Below are 13809 nucleotides of genomic sequence, written 5' to 3' on the forward strand. Positions count from 1 at the left end.
GGGAAGCTGGCTGTGCGGGGGGGGGGGGGGTAGGTAGAGTATACTCTGACGGGGGTAGGACAACAGTGCCCAGGCACTAATCCACTCCTGTGTCAGCCCCTTTAAGAAAACCCAGTAACTGCTGCCCAGGGCGCTCCCCCCCAGCGCCCTGCACCCTGTGAGTGCCGTTGGTGTGGGGGAGCATGGAGCGCAGCACTACCACTGTACCTCCGTTACTGAAGTCTTCTGCCGTCCTGAAGTCTTCTGTTCTTCTCATACTCACCCGACTTCTTTCTTCTGGCTTCTGTGAGGGGGTGACGGCGTGGCTCCGGGAACAAGCAGCTAGGCGCACCAAGTGATCGAACCCTCTGCAGCTAATGGTGTGCAGTAGCCGAGAAGCAGAGCCTTGAAACTCACAGAAGTAGGTCCTGCTTCTCCCCCCTCACTCCCACGCTGCAGGGAGCCTGTAGCCAGCAGGTCTCCCTGAAAATAAAAAAACGAACATAAAGTCTTTTAGAGAAACTCAGGAGAGCTCCCCTAGTGTGTGTCCATTCACTTCTGGGCACAAAGTCTAACTGAGGTCTGGAGGAGGGGCATAGAGGGAGGAGCCAGTTCACACCCAGTTTTAAGTCTTTATAGTGTGCCCAAGCTCCTGCGGATCCGTCTATACCCCATGGTCCTTTTGGAGTCCCCAGCATCCTCTAGGACGTAGGAGAAATGGATTTACCGGTAAGTACCAAAATCCTGTTTTCTCTGTCAGTCTAAACTAATGAGGGAGTTAAGAGCCATCAGCCCCTATTATACTCCGGCTCTACCCCTCACATCATGTCACTGTGTTACCAGCCCAGAGTTCTGACCAGTCTCCTCCCCACACTCTCTGGTGTATCTCATACATCAGGAGCCATCAGCCCCTATTATACTCCTGCTCTCCCCCTCACATCATGTCACTGTGTGTTACCAGCCCAGAGATCTGACCAGTCTCCTCTCCACACTCTCTGGTGTATCTCGTACATCAGAAGCCATCAACCGCTATTATACTCCTGCTCTCCCCCTCACATCATATCACTCTGTGTTACCAGCCCAGAGATCTGACCAGTCTCCTCCCCACACTCTCTGGTGTATCTCGTACATCAGAATCCATCAGCCCCTATTATACTCCTGCTCTCCCCCTCACATCATGTCACTGTGTGTGTTACCAGCCCAGAGATCTGACCAGTCTCCCCACCACACTCTCTGGTGTATATCGTACATCAGGAGCCATCAGCCCCTATTATACACTCCTGCATGGGGGATTGGAACATAAAACTAAGGCATTCATTTTCCTCCATGTGATAGCAGAGCATGTGCGGGACATGTATAACAGTCATTATATATGGTCTTCCCCAGTATTATGTGGCACACTCAAAGTATTTATGGTGTACTAAGTACAAACCTATGGGAATAGGAGTGAGATTATATAAAGATGAATTATGCCTTTGCTATGGGGATACTTAGTTATCTTCTTTATTTCTACCAGGTGGAAACAATACAAGGAATACCTCGGAGGGACATGTCGTTTCATTTCCAGATTTTAAATTCAAAGATAAGAACATCACACAAGGCTCTCCAGACGGAAACCTAAATATACATCCAGCATTTCACAGTGCAGATATATCTTCTGATCCCTATATTCCTGAGGAATGTTCTCCTAGTAACTCAAATATCGCTGCACATAGTACAGATCGTAACAGTGATAGAATAAACAAATATACTCGAAGTCACACAGGAAAGAAACTATTAAAGTGTTCTGAGTGTGGGGAATTGTTTACACGGAAATCACTTCTTGTTATACATCAGGGATATCACACAGGTGAAAAACCATTTCCACATTCTGAGCGTGGGAAATGTTTTACACAGAAATCACATCAAGTTAAACATAAGAGAAGTCACACAGGGGTGAATCCATTTTCGTGTTATGAGTGTGGGGAATGGTTTCCACGGAAAACACTTCTTGTTAGACATCGGGGATATCACACAGCTGAGAAACCATCTCTGTGTTACGAGCGTGGAGATTTTTTTACACAGAAATCAGATCTTGTTGCACATGAGTGAAAGTCACACAAGTGAGAATATATTTCCATGTTATGAGTGTGGGGAATTGTTTACACGAAAATCACTTCTTAATAGACATCAGAACTCACACAGGTGAGAAACCATTTCCTTGCTCTGAGTGTGGGAAATGTTTTACATGGAAATCAGGTCTGGTTACACATCAGAGAACTCACACAGATGAGAGGCCATTTTCTTGTTCTGAGTGTGAGAATTGTTATGCCACGAATACACGCCTAGCTAGACATCAGAGAGCTCAGCACAGGTAAGAACCTGTGTAAGACGTCAGAAATACCCATTTGAATTTCCTCTAATTGGCAGACTGGAAATGGTTGCATTAATGTTTTGCATATTAGAAAACCAATAACATTTGTGTTTAGCCCCTTTCTCCCAGAAGGATTTAAAGCATTTTACATATTTGAATAAGGTGAGACAGCCATCTTGGTTGTGCACAATTGCTGTCCTGAGTAATAACTCACATCCTTTCGTGCTCCCATGAAGCTTTTAGTCTAATTCCGTATCGCACCCCAGGTTTCATTCTTGTCAGAAACCGCTTAATCTACCAGTCTGCTTTTGATCTTTTTGGGAGGAAAGCAGTGGAAAACCATGCAAGTGTAACGGGGGTAATCCACGCTAGATTTTGAATAACTGTATTGTGCTATTATGCTAGTGCCTCCACCCAAGCCTCAAAGGTTATGTTCCCCAGGAGTAGGCTTGGGAAAAATCCCCTGAGGTCAGATAATATGCAATAACAATCGGTCTAGCAAGACTCATGTAACATCAATTACTATAGTAAAAGAATTAATCACATATTGAAGATAAAATTAAGTTTTATTATCTCAGGAACCCTTGTTAGTTCTTGACTCCTTTAAATGAAATTAGAGGTTAAACAGAAAAAATAAGAATTTACTCACCGATAATTCTATTTCTCGTAGTCCGTAGTGGATGCTGGGGACTCCGTAAGGACCATGGGGAATAGCGGCTCCGCAGGAGACTGGGCACAAAAGTAAAGCTTTAGAACTACCTGGTGTGCACTGGCTCCTCCCCCTATGACCCTCCTCCAAGCCTCAGTTAGGATACTGTGCCCGGACGAGCGTACACAATAAGGAAGGATTTTGAATCCCGGGTAAGACTCATACCAGCCACACCAATCACACCATATAACTTGTGATCTAAACCCAGTTAACAGCATGATAACAGAGGAGCCTCTAGAAAAGATGGCTCACTACAGCAATAACCCGATTTTTTGGTAACAATAACTATGTACCAGTATTGCAGACAATCCGCACTTGGGATGGGCGCCCAGCATCCACTACGGACTACGAGAAATAGAATTATCGGTAAGTAAATTCTTATTTTCTCTGACGTCCTAGTGGATGCTGGGGACTCCGTAAGGACCATGGGGAATATACCAAAGCTCCCAAACGGGCGGGAGAGTGCGGATGACTCTGCAGCACCAAATGAGAGAACTCCAGGTCCTCCTCAGCCAGGGTATCAAATTTGTAGAATTTTACAAACGTATTTGCTCCTGACCAAGTAGCTGCTCGGCAAAGTTGTAAAGCCGAGACCCCTCGGGCAGCCGCCCAAGATGAGCCCACCTTCCTTGTGGAATGGGCTTTTACAGATTTTGGCTGTGGCAGGCCTGCCACAGAATGTGCAAGCTGAATTGTACTACAAATCCAACGAGCAATAGTCTGCTTAGAAGCAGAAGCACCCAGCTTGTTGGGTGCATACAGAATAAACAACGAGTCAGATTTTCTGACTCCAGCCGTCCTGGAAACCTATATTTCCAGGGCTCTGACAATGTCTAGCAACTTGGAGTCCTCCAAGTCCCTAGTAGCCGCAGGCACCACAATAGGTTGATTCAGGTGAAACGCTGAAAACCACCTTATGGAGAAACTGAGGACAAGTCCTCAATTCCGCCCTGTCCGAATGGAAAATCAGATGAGGGCTTTTACAGGATAAAGCCGCCAATTCTGACACGCACCTGGCCCAGGCCAGGGCCAACAGCATGACCACTTTCCATGTGAGATATTTTAACTCCACATATTTAAGTGGTTCAAACCAATGTGACTTTTGGAACCCAAAAACTACATTTAGATCCCAAGGTGCCACTGGAGGCACAAAAAAAGGCTGTATATACAGTACCCCTTTCACAAACGTCTGAACTTCAGGGACTGAAGCTAGTTCTTTTTGGAAGAAAATTGACAGGGCCGAAATTTGAACCTTAATGGACCCCCATTTCAGGCCCATAGACACTCCTGTTTGCAGGAAATGTAGGAATCGACCTAGTTGAAAATTCCTCCGTCGGGGCCTTACTGGCCTCGCACCACGCAACATATTTTCGCCAAATGCGGTGATAATGTTTTGCGGTTATATCTTTCCTCGCTTTAATCAGGATAGGAATGACTTCATCCGGAATGCCTTTCTCCTTCAGGATCCGGCGTTCAACCGCCATGCCGTCAAACGCAGCCGCGGTAAGTCTTGGAACAGACAGGGTCCTTGCTGGAGCAGGTCCCTTCTTAGAGGTAGAGGCCACGGATCCTCCGTGAGCATCTCTTGAAGTTCCGGTTACCAAGTCCTTCTTGGCCAATCCGGAGCCACGAATATAGTGCTTACTCCTCTCCATCTTATAATTCTCAGTACCTTGGGTATGAGAGGCAGAGGAGGGAACACATACACTGACTGGTACACCCACTGTGTTACCAGAGCGTCTACAGCTATTGCCTGAGGGTCCCTTGACCTGGCGCAATACTTGTCGAGTTTTATAAACATGTGGAAGACTTCTGGGTGAAGTCCCCACTCTCCCGGGTGGAGGTCGTGTCTGCTGAGGAAGTCTGCTTCCCAGTTGTCCACTCCTGGAATGAATACTGCTGACAGTGCTATCACATGATTTTCCGCCCAGCGAAGAATCCTTGCAGCTTCTGCCATTGCCCTCCTGCTTCTTGTGTCACCCTGTCTGTTTACGTGGGTGACTGCCGTGATGTTGTCCGAATGGATCAACTCGGGGTGACCTTGAAGCAGAGGTCTTGCTGAGCTTAGAGCATTGTAAATGGCCCTTAGCTTCAGGATATTTATGTCCGTGGTCACCAGGACCCAGTCCTGAATGTGCGGCCCTCTAGAAGATGAGCACTCTGCAACCACCACAGGAGAGACACCCTTGTGCTTGGTGACAGGGTTATCCGCTGATGTATCTGAAGATGCGACCCGGACCATTTGTCCAGCAGGTCCCACTGGAAAGTTCTTGCGTGGAATCTGCCGAATGGGATTGCTTCGTAGGAAGCCACCATTTTTCCCAGAACCATTTCATTGATGTACTGAGACTTGGCTCGGTTATAGGAGGTTCCCGACTAGCTCGGATAACTCCCTGACTTTCTCCTCCGGGAGAAACACCTTTTTCTGGACTGTGTCCAGGATCATCCCTAGGAACAGAAGACGAGTCGTCGGAATCAGCTGCGATTTTGGAATATTGAGAATCCAATCGTGCTGCCGCAACACTACCTGAGATAGTGCTACACCGACCTCCAACTGTTCCCTGGATCTTACCCTTATCAGGGAATCGTCCAAGTAAGGGATAACTAAAATTCCCTTCCTTCGAAGGAATATCATCATTTCGGCCATTACCTTGGTAAAGACCCGGGGTGCCGTGGACCATCCATACGGCAGCGTCTGAAACTGATAGTGACAGTTCTGTACCATAAACCTGAGGTACCCTTGGTGAGAAGGGTAAATTGGGACATGAAGGTAAGCATCCTTGATGTCCCGAGACATCATGTAGTCCCCTTCTTCCAGGTTCGCAATCACTGCTCTGAGTGACTCAATCTTGAATTTGAACCTCCGTATGTAAGTGTTCAAGATTTTAGATTTAGAATCGGTCTCACCGAGCCGTCCGGCTTCGGTACCACAACAGTGTGGAATAATACCCCGTTCCCTGTTGCAGGAGGGGTACCTTGATTATCACCTGCTGGGAATACAGCTTGTGAATGGCTTCCAAAACTGCCTCCCTGTCAGACGGAGACATCGGTAAAGCCGACTTTAGGAAACGGCGAGGGGGAGACGTCTCGAATTCCAATTTGTACCCCTGAGATATCACCTGAAGGATTCAGGGGTCTACTTGCGAGTGAGCCCACTGCACGCTGAAATTCATTGAGACGGGCCCCCACCGTGCCTGATTCTGCTTGTAAAGCCCCAGCGTCATACTGAGGGCTTGGCAGAGGCGGGAGAGGGCTTCTGTTCCTGGGAACTGGCTGATTTCTGCAGCCTTTTTCCTCTCCCTCTTCTTATGTTGAGAGGCGACCTGGGGTACAAACGTGGATTTCCCAGCTGTTGCCGTGGCCACCAGGTCTGAAAGACCGACCCCAAATAACTCCTCCCCTTAATAAGGCAATACTTCCAAATGCCGCTTGGAATCTGCATCACCTGACCACTGTCGTGTCCATAACCCTCTACTGGCAGAAATGGACAACGCACTTAGACTTGATGCCAGTCGGCAAATATTCCGCTGTGCATCACGCATATATAGAAATGCATCTTTTAAATGCTCTATAGGCAATAATATACTGTCCCTATCTAGGGTATCAATATTTTCAGTCAGGGAATCCGACCACGCCAACCTAGCACTGCACATCCAGGCTGAGGCGATTGCTGGTCGCAGTATAACACCAGTATGTGTGCATAAATACATTTTAGGATACCCTCCTGCTTTCTATCAGCAGGATCCTTAAGGGCGGCCATCTCAGGAGAGGGTAGAGCCCTTGTTCTTACAAGCGTGTGAGCGCTTTATCCACCCTAGGGGGTGTTTCCCAACGCACCCTAACCTCTGGCGGGAAAGGATATAATGCCAATAACATTTTAGCAATTATCAGTTGTTATCGGGGGAAACCCACGCATCATCACACACCTCATTTAATTTCTCAGATTCAGGAAAACTACAGGTAGTTTTTCCTCACCGAACATAATACCCCTTTTTGGTGGTACTCGTATTATCAGAAATGTGTAAAACATTTTTCATTGCCTCAATCATGTAACGTGTGGCCCTACTGGAAGTCACATTTGTCTCTTCACCGTCGACACTGGAGTCAGTATCCGTGTCGGCGTCTATATCTGCCATCTGAGGTAACGGGCGCTTTAGAGCCCCTGACGGCCTATGAGACGTCTCATGTCAACCACTGTCTTTTATACAGAGCTGACACTGTCACGTAATTCCTTCCAACAGTTCATCCACTCAGGTGTCGACCCCCTAGGGGGTGACATCACTATTACAGGCAATCTGCTCCGTCTCCACATCATTTTTCTCCTCATACATGTCGACACAAACGTACCGACACACAGCACAATAATAAGAATTTACTTACCGATAATTCTATTTCTCGGAGTCCGTAGTGGATGCTGGGGTTCCTGAAAGGACCATGGGGAATAGCGGCTCCGCAGGAGACAGGGCACAAAAAGTAAAGCTTTAGGATCAGGTGGTGTGCACTGGCTCCTCCCCTTATGACCCTCCTCCAAGCCTCAGTTAGGATACTGTGCCCGGACGAGCGTACACAATAAGGAAGGATTTTGAATCCCGGGTAAGACTCCTACCAGCCACACCAATCACACTGTACAACCTGTGATCTGAACCCAGTTAACAGTATGATAACAGCGGAGCCTCTGAAAAGATGGCTCACAACAATAATAACCCGATTTTTGTAACTATGTACAAGTATTGCAGATAATCCGCACTTGGGATGGGCGCCCAGCATCCACTACGGACTCCGAGAAATAGAATTATCGGTAAGTAAATTCTTATTTTCTCTATCGTCCTAGTGGATGCTGGGGTTCCTGAAAGGACCATGGGGATTATACCAAAGCTCCCAAACGGGCGGGAGAGTGCGGATGACTCTGCAGCACCGAATGAGAGAACTCCAGGTCCTCCTTAGCCAGGGTATCAAATTTGTAGGATTTTACAAACGTGTTTGCCCCTGACTAAATAGCCGCTCGGCAAAGTTGTAAAGCCGAGACCCCTCGGGCAGCCGCCCAAGATGAGCCCACCTTCCTTGTGGAATGGGCATTTACATATTTTGGCTGTGGCAGGCCTGCCACAGAATGTGCAAGCTGAATTGTATTACACATTCAACTAGCAATAGTCTGCTTAGAAGCAAGAGCACCCAGATTGTTGGGTGCATACAGGATAACAGCAAGTCAGTTTTCCTGACTCCAGCCGTCCTGGAACCTATATTTTCAGGGCCCTGACAACATCTAGCAACTTGGAGTCCTCCAAGTCCCTAGTAGGTGCAAGGCACCACAATAAGCTGGTTCAGGTGAAACACTGACACCACCTTAGGGAGAGAACTGGGGACGAGTCCGCAGCTCTGCCCTGTCCAAATGGACAAACAGATATGGGCTTTTTTGAGAAAAAAACCACCAATTTGACACTCGCCTGGTCCAGGCCAGGGCCAAGAGCATGGTCACTTTTCATGTGAGATGCTTCAAAACCACAGATTTGACTGGTTTTAAACCAATGTGATTTGAGGAATCCCAGAACTACGTTGAGATCCCACAGTGCCACTGGAGGCACAAAAGGGGTTGTATATGCAATACTCCCTTGACAAACTTCTGGACTTCAGGAACTGAAGCCAATTCTTTCTGGAAGAAAATCGACAGGGCCGAAATTTGAACCTTAATGGACCCCAATTTGAGGCCCATAGACACTCCTGTTTGCAGGAAATGTAGGAATCGACCGAGTTGAAATTTCTTCGTGGGGCCTTTCTGGTCTCGCACCACGCAACATATTTTTTCCACATGTGGTGATAATGTTGTGCGGTCACCTCCTTTCTGGCTTTGACCAGGGTAGGAATGACCTCTTCCGGAATGCCTTTTTCCCTTAGGATCCGGCGTTCCACCGCCATGCCGTCAAACGGAGCTGCGGTAAGTCTTGGAACAGACATGGTACTTGCTGAAACAAGTCCCTTCTTAGCGGCAGAGGCCATAAGTCCTCTGTGAGCATCTCTTGAAGTTCCGGGTACCAAGTCCTTCTTGGCCAATCCGGAGCCATGAGTATAGTTCTTACTCCTCTACGTCTTATAATTCTCAGTACCTTAGGTATGATAAGCAGAGGATGGACCACATACAACGACTGGTACACCCACGGTGTTACCAGAACGTCCACAGCTATTGCCTGAGGGTCTCTTAACCTGGCGCAATACCTGTCCCGTTTTTTGTTCAGACGGGACGCCATCATGTCCACCTTTGGTATTTCCCAACGGTTTACAATCATGTGGAAAACTTCCCGATGAAGTTTCCACTCTGCCGGGTGGAGGTCGTGCCTGCTGAGGAAGTCTGCTTCCCAGTTTCCATTCCCGGAATGAAACACTGCTGACAGTGCTATCACATGATTTTCCGCCCAGCGAAAAGTCCTTGCAGTTTTTGCCATTGCCCTCCTGCTTCTTGTGCCGCCCTGTCTATTTACGTGGGCGACTGCCGTGATGTTTTTCCCACTGGATCAATACCGGCTGACCTTGAAGCAGAGGTCTTGCTAAGCTTAGAGCATTATAAATTTAGCCTTAGCTCCAGTATATTTATGTGGAGAAAAGTCTCCAGACTTGATCACACTCCCTGGAAATTTTTTTCTTTGTGTGACTGCTCCCCAGCCTCTCGGGCTGGCCTCTGTGGTCACCAGCATCCAATCCTGAATGCCGAATCTGCGGCCCTCTAGAAGATGAGCACTCTGTAACCACCACAGGAGAGACACCCTTGTCCTTGGATATAGGGTTATCCGCTGATGCATCTGAAGATGCGATCCGGACCATTTGTCCAGCAGATCCCACTGAAAAGTTCTTGCGTGAAATCTGCCGAATGGAATTGCTTCGTAGGAAGTCACCATTTTTACCATGGCCCTTGTGCAATGATGCACTGATTTTAGGAGGTTCCTGACTAGCTCGGATAACTCCCTGGCTTTCTCTTCCGAGAGAAACACCTTTTTCTGGACTGTGTCCAGAATCATCCCTAAGCACAGGAGACTTGTCGTCGGGATCAGCTGCGATTTTGGAATATTTAGAATCCACCCGTGCTGTTGTAGCAGTATCCGAGATAGTGCTACTCCGACCTCCAACTGTTCCCTGGACTTTGCCCTTATCAGGAGATCGTCCAAGTAAGGGATAATTAAGACGCCTTTTCTTCGAAGAAGAATCATCATTTCGGCCATTACCTTGGTAAAGACCCGGGGTGCCGTGGACAATCCAAACGGCAGCGTCTGAAACTGATAGTGACAGTTCTGTACCACGAACCTGAGGTACCCTTAGTAATAAGGGCAATTTTGGGACATGGAGGTAAGCATCCCTGATGTCTCGGGACACCATATAGTCCCCTTCTTCCTGGTTCGTTATCACTGCTCTGAGTGACTCCATCTTGATTTGAACCTTTGTAAGTGTTCAATTTTTTTTAGATTTAGAATAGGTCTCACCTAGCCTTCTGGCTTCAGTACCACAATATAGTGTGGAATAATACCCCTTTTCTTGTTGTAGGAGGGGTAATTTAATTATCACCTGCTGGGAATACAGCTTGTGAATTGTTTCCCATACTGCCTCCTTGTCGGAGGGAGACCTTGGTAAAGCAGACTTCAGGAGCCTGCGAAGGGGAAACGTCTCGACATTCCAATCTGTACCCCTGGGATACTACTTGTAGGATCCAGGGGTCCTGTACGGTCTCAGCGTCATGCTGAGAGCTTGTCAGAAGCGGTGGAACGCTTCTGTTCCTGGGAATGGGCTGCCTGCTGCAGTCTTCTTCCCTTTCCTCTATCCCTGGGCAGATATGACTCTTATAGGGACGAAAGGACTGAGGCTGAAAAGACGGTGTCTTTTTCTGCAGAGATGTGACTTAGGGTAAAAACGGTGGATTTTCCAGCAGTTGCCTTGGCCACCAGGTCCGATGGACCGACCCCAAATAACTCCTCTTCCTTTATACGGCAATACACCTTTGTGCCGTTTGGAATCTGCATCACCTGACCACTGTCGTGTCCATAAACATCTTCTGGCAGATATGGACATCGCACTTACTCTTGATGCCAGAGTGCAAATATCCTCTGTGCATCTCGCATATATAGAAATGCATCCTTTAAATGCTCTATAGTCAATAAAATACTGTCCCTGTCAAGGGTATCAATATTTTTAGTCAGGGAATCCGACCAAGCCACCCCAGCTCTGCACATCCAGGCTGAGGCGATCGCTGGTCGCAGTATAACACCAGTATGTGTGTATATACTTTTTATGATATTTTCCAGCCTCCTGTCAGCTGGCTCCTTGAGGACGGCCCTATCTATAGACGGTACCGCCACTTGTTTTGATAAGCGTGTGAGCGCCTTATCCACCCTAAGGGGTGTTTCCCAACGCGCCCTAACATCTGGCGGGAAAGGGTATACCGCCAATAATTTTCTATCGGGGGGAACCCACGCATCATCACACACTTCATTTAATTTATCTGATTCAGGAAAAACTACGGTAGTTTTTTCACATCCCACATAATACCCTCTTTTGTGGTACTTGTAGTATCAGAAATATGTAACACCTCCTTCATTGCCCTTAACGTGTGGCCCTAATAAGGAATACGTTTGTTTATTCACCGTCGACACTGGATTCAGTGTCCGTGTCTGTGTCTGTGTCGACCGACTAAAGTAAACGGGCGTTTTAAAACCCCTGACGGTGTTTTTGAGACGTCTGGACCGGTACTAATTGTTTGTCGGTCGTCTCATGTCGTCAACCGACCTTGCAGCGTGTTGACATTATCACGTAATTCCCTAAATAAGCCATCCATTCCGGTGTCGACTCCCTAGAGAGTGACATCACCATTACAGGCAATTGCTCCGCCTCCTCACCAACATCGTCCTCATACATGTTGACACACACGTACCGACACACAGCACACACACAGGGAATGCTCTGATAGAGGACAGGACCCACTAGCCCTTTGGAGAGACAGAGGGAGAGTTTGCCAGCACACACCAAAAACGCTATAATTATATAGGGACAACCTTATATAAGTGTTTTCCCTTATAGCATCTTTTTTATATATTTCTTACGCCAAATTAGTGCCCCCCCTCTCTGTTTTAACCCTGTTTCTGTAGTGCAGTGCAGGGGAGAGCCTGGGAGCCTTCCCTCCAGCCTTTCTGTGAGGGAAAATGGCGCTGTGTGCTGAGGAGATAGGCCCCGCCCCTTTTTCGGCGGCCTCGTCTCCCGCTCTTTAACGGATTATGGCAGGGGTTAAATATCTCCATATAGCCCCCGGAGGCTATATGTGAGGTATTTTTTGCCAAAAATAGGTTTACATTTGCCTCCCAGGGCGCCCCCCTCCCAGCGCCCTGCACCCTCAGTGACTGCCGTGTGAAGTGTGCTGAGAGGAAATGGCGCACAGCTGCAGTGCTGTGCGCTACCTTAAGAAGACTGAGGAGTCTTCTGCCGCCGATTCTGGACCTTCTTCTCGTTTCAGCATCTGCAAGGGGGCCGGCGGCGAGGCTCCGGTGACCATCCAGGCTGTACCTGTGATCGTCCCTCTGGAGCTAATGTCCAGTAGCCAAAGAAGCCAATCCATCCTGCACGCAGGTGAGTTCACTTCTTCTCCCCTAAGTCCCTCGTTGCAGTGATCCTGTTGCCAGCAGGACTCACTGTAAAATAAAAAACCTAAGCTAAACTTTTCTAAGCAACTCTTTAGGAGAGCCACCTAGATTGCACCCTTCTCGGCCGGGCACAAAAATCTAACTGAGGCTTGGAGGAGGGTCATAAGGGGAGGAGCCAGTGCACACCACCTGATCCTAAAGCTTTACTTTTTGTGCCCTGTCTCCTGCGGAGCTGCTATTCCCCATGGTCCTTTCAGGAACCCCAGCATCCACTAGGACGATAGAGAAAAGGGAATGCTCTGATAGAGGACAGGACCCCACTAGCCCTTTGGGGAGACAGAGGGAGAGTTTGCCAGCACACACCAGAGCGCTATATATATACAGGGATAACCTTATATAAGTGTTTTTCCCCTTATAGCTGCTGTATTTTTAATACTGCGCGTAATTAGTGCCCCCCTCTCTTTTTTAACCCTTTCTGTAGTGTAGTGACTGCAGGGGAGAGCCAGGGAGCTTCCCTCTAACGGAGCTGTGAGGGAAAATGGCGCCAGTGTGCTGAGGAGATAGGCTCCGCCCCCTTCTCGGCGGTCTTATCTCCCGTTTTTCTGTGTATTCTGGCAGGGGTTAAATTCATCCATATAGCCCAGGAGCTATATGTGATGCATTTTTTTTTGCCATCCAAGGTGTTTTTATTGCGTCTCAGGGCGCCCCCCCCCTCCCCCCTCCCCCCCCCCTCCCCCCCCCCCCCCCCCAGCGCCCTGCACCCTCAGTGACCGGAGTGTGAAGTGTGCTGAGAGCAATGGCGCACAGCTGCAGTGCTGTGCGCTACCTTGTTGAAGACAGGACGTCTTCTGCCGCCGATTTTCCGGACCTCTTCTGTCTTCTGGCTCTGTAAGGGGGCCGGCGGCGCGGCTCTGGGACCTATCCATGGCTGGGCCTGTGATCGGTCCCTCTGGAGCTAATGTCCAGTAGCCTAAGAAGCCCAATCCACTCTGCACGCAGGTGAGTTCGCTTCTTCTCCCCTTAGTCCCTCGATGCAGTGAGCCTGTTGCCAGCAGGTCTCACTGAACATAAAAAACCTAAAACTAAACTTTTCACTAAGCAGCTCAGGAGAGCCACCTAGTGTGCACCCTTCTCGTTCGGGCACAAAAATCTAACTG

This window comes from Pseudophryne corroboree, chromosome 3, assembly GCF_028390025.1.
Source record: "Pseudophryne corroboree isolate aPseCor3 chromosome 3, aPseCor3.hap2, whole genome shotgun sequence".
NCBI lineage: Eukaryota > Metazoa > Chordata > Amphibia > Anura > Myobatrachidae > Pseudophryne > Pseudophryne corroboree.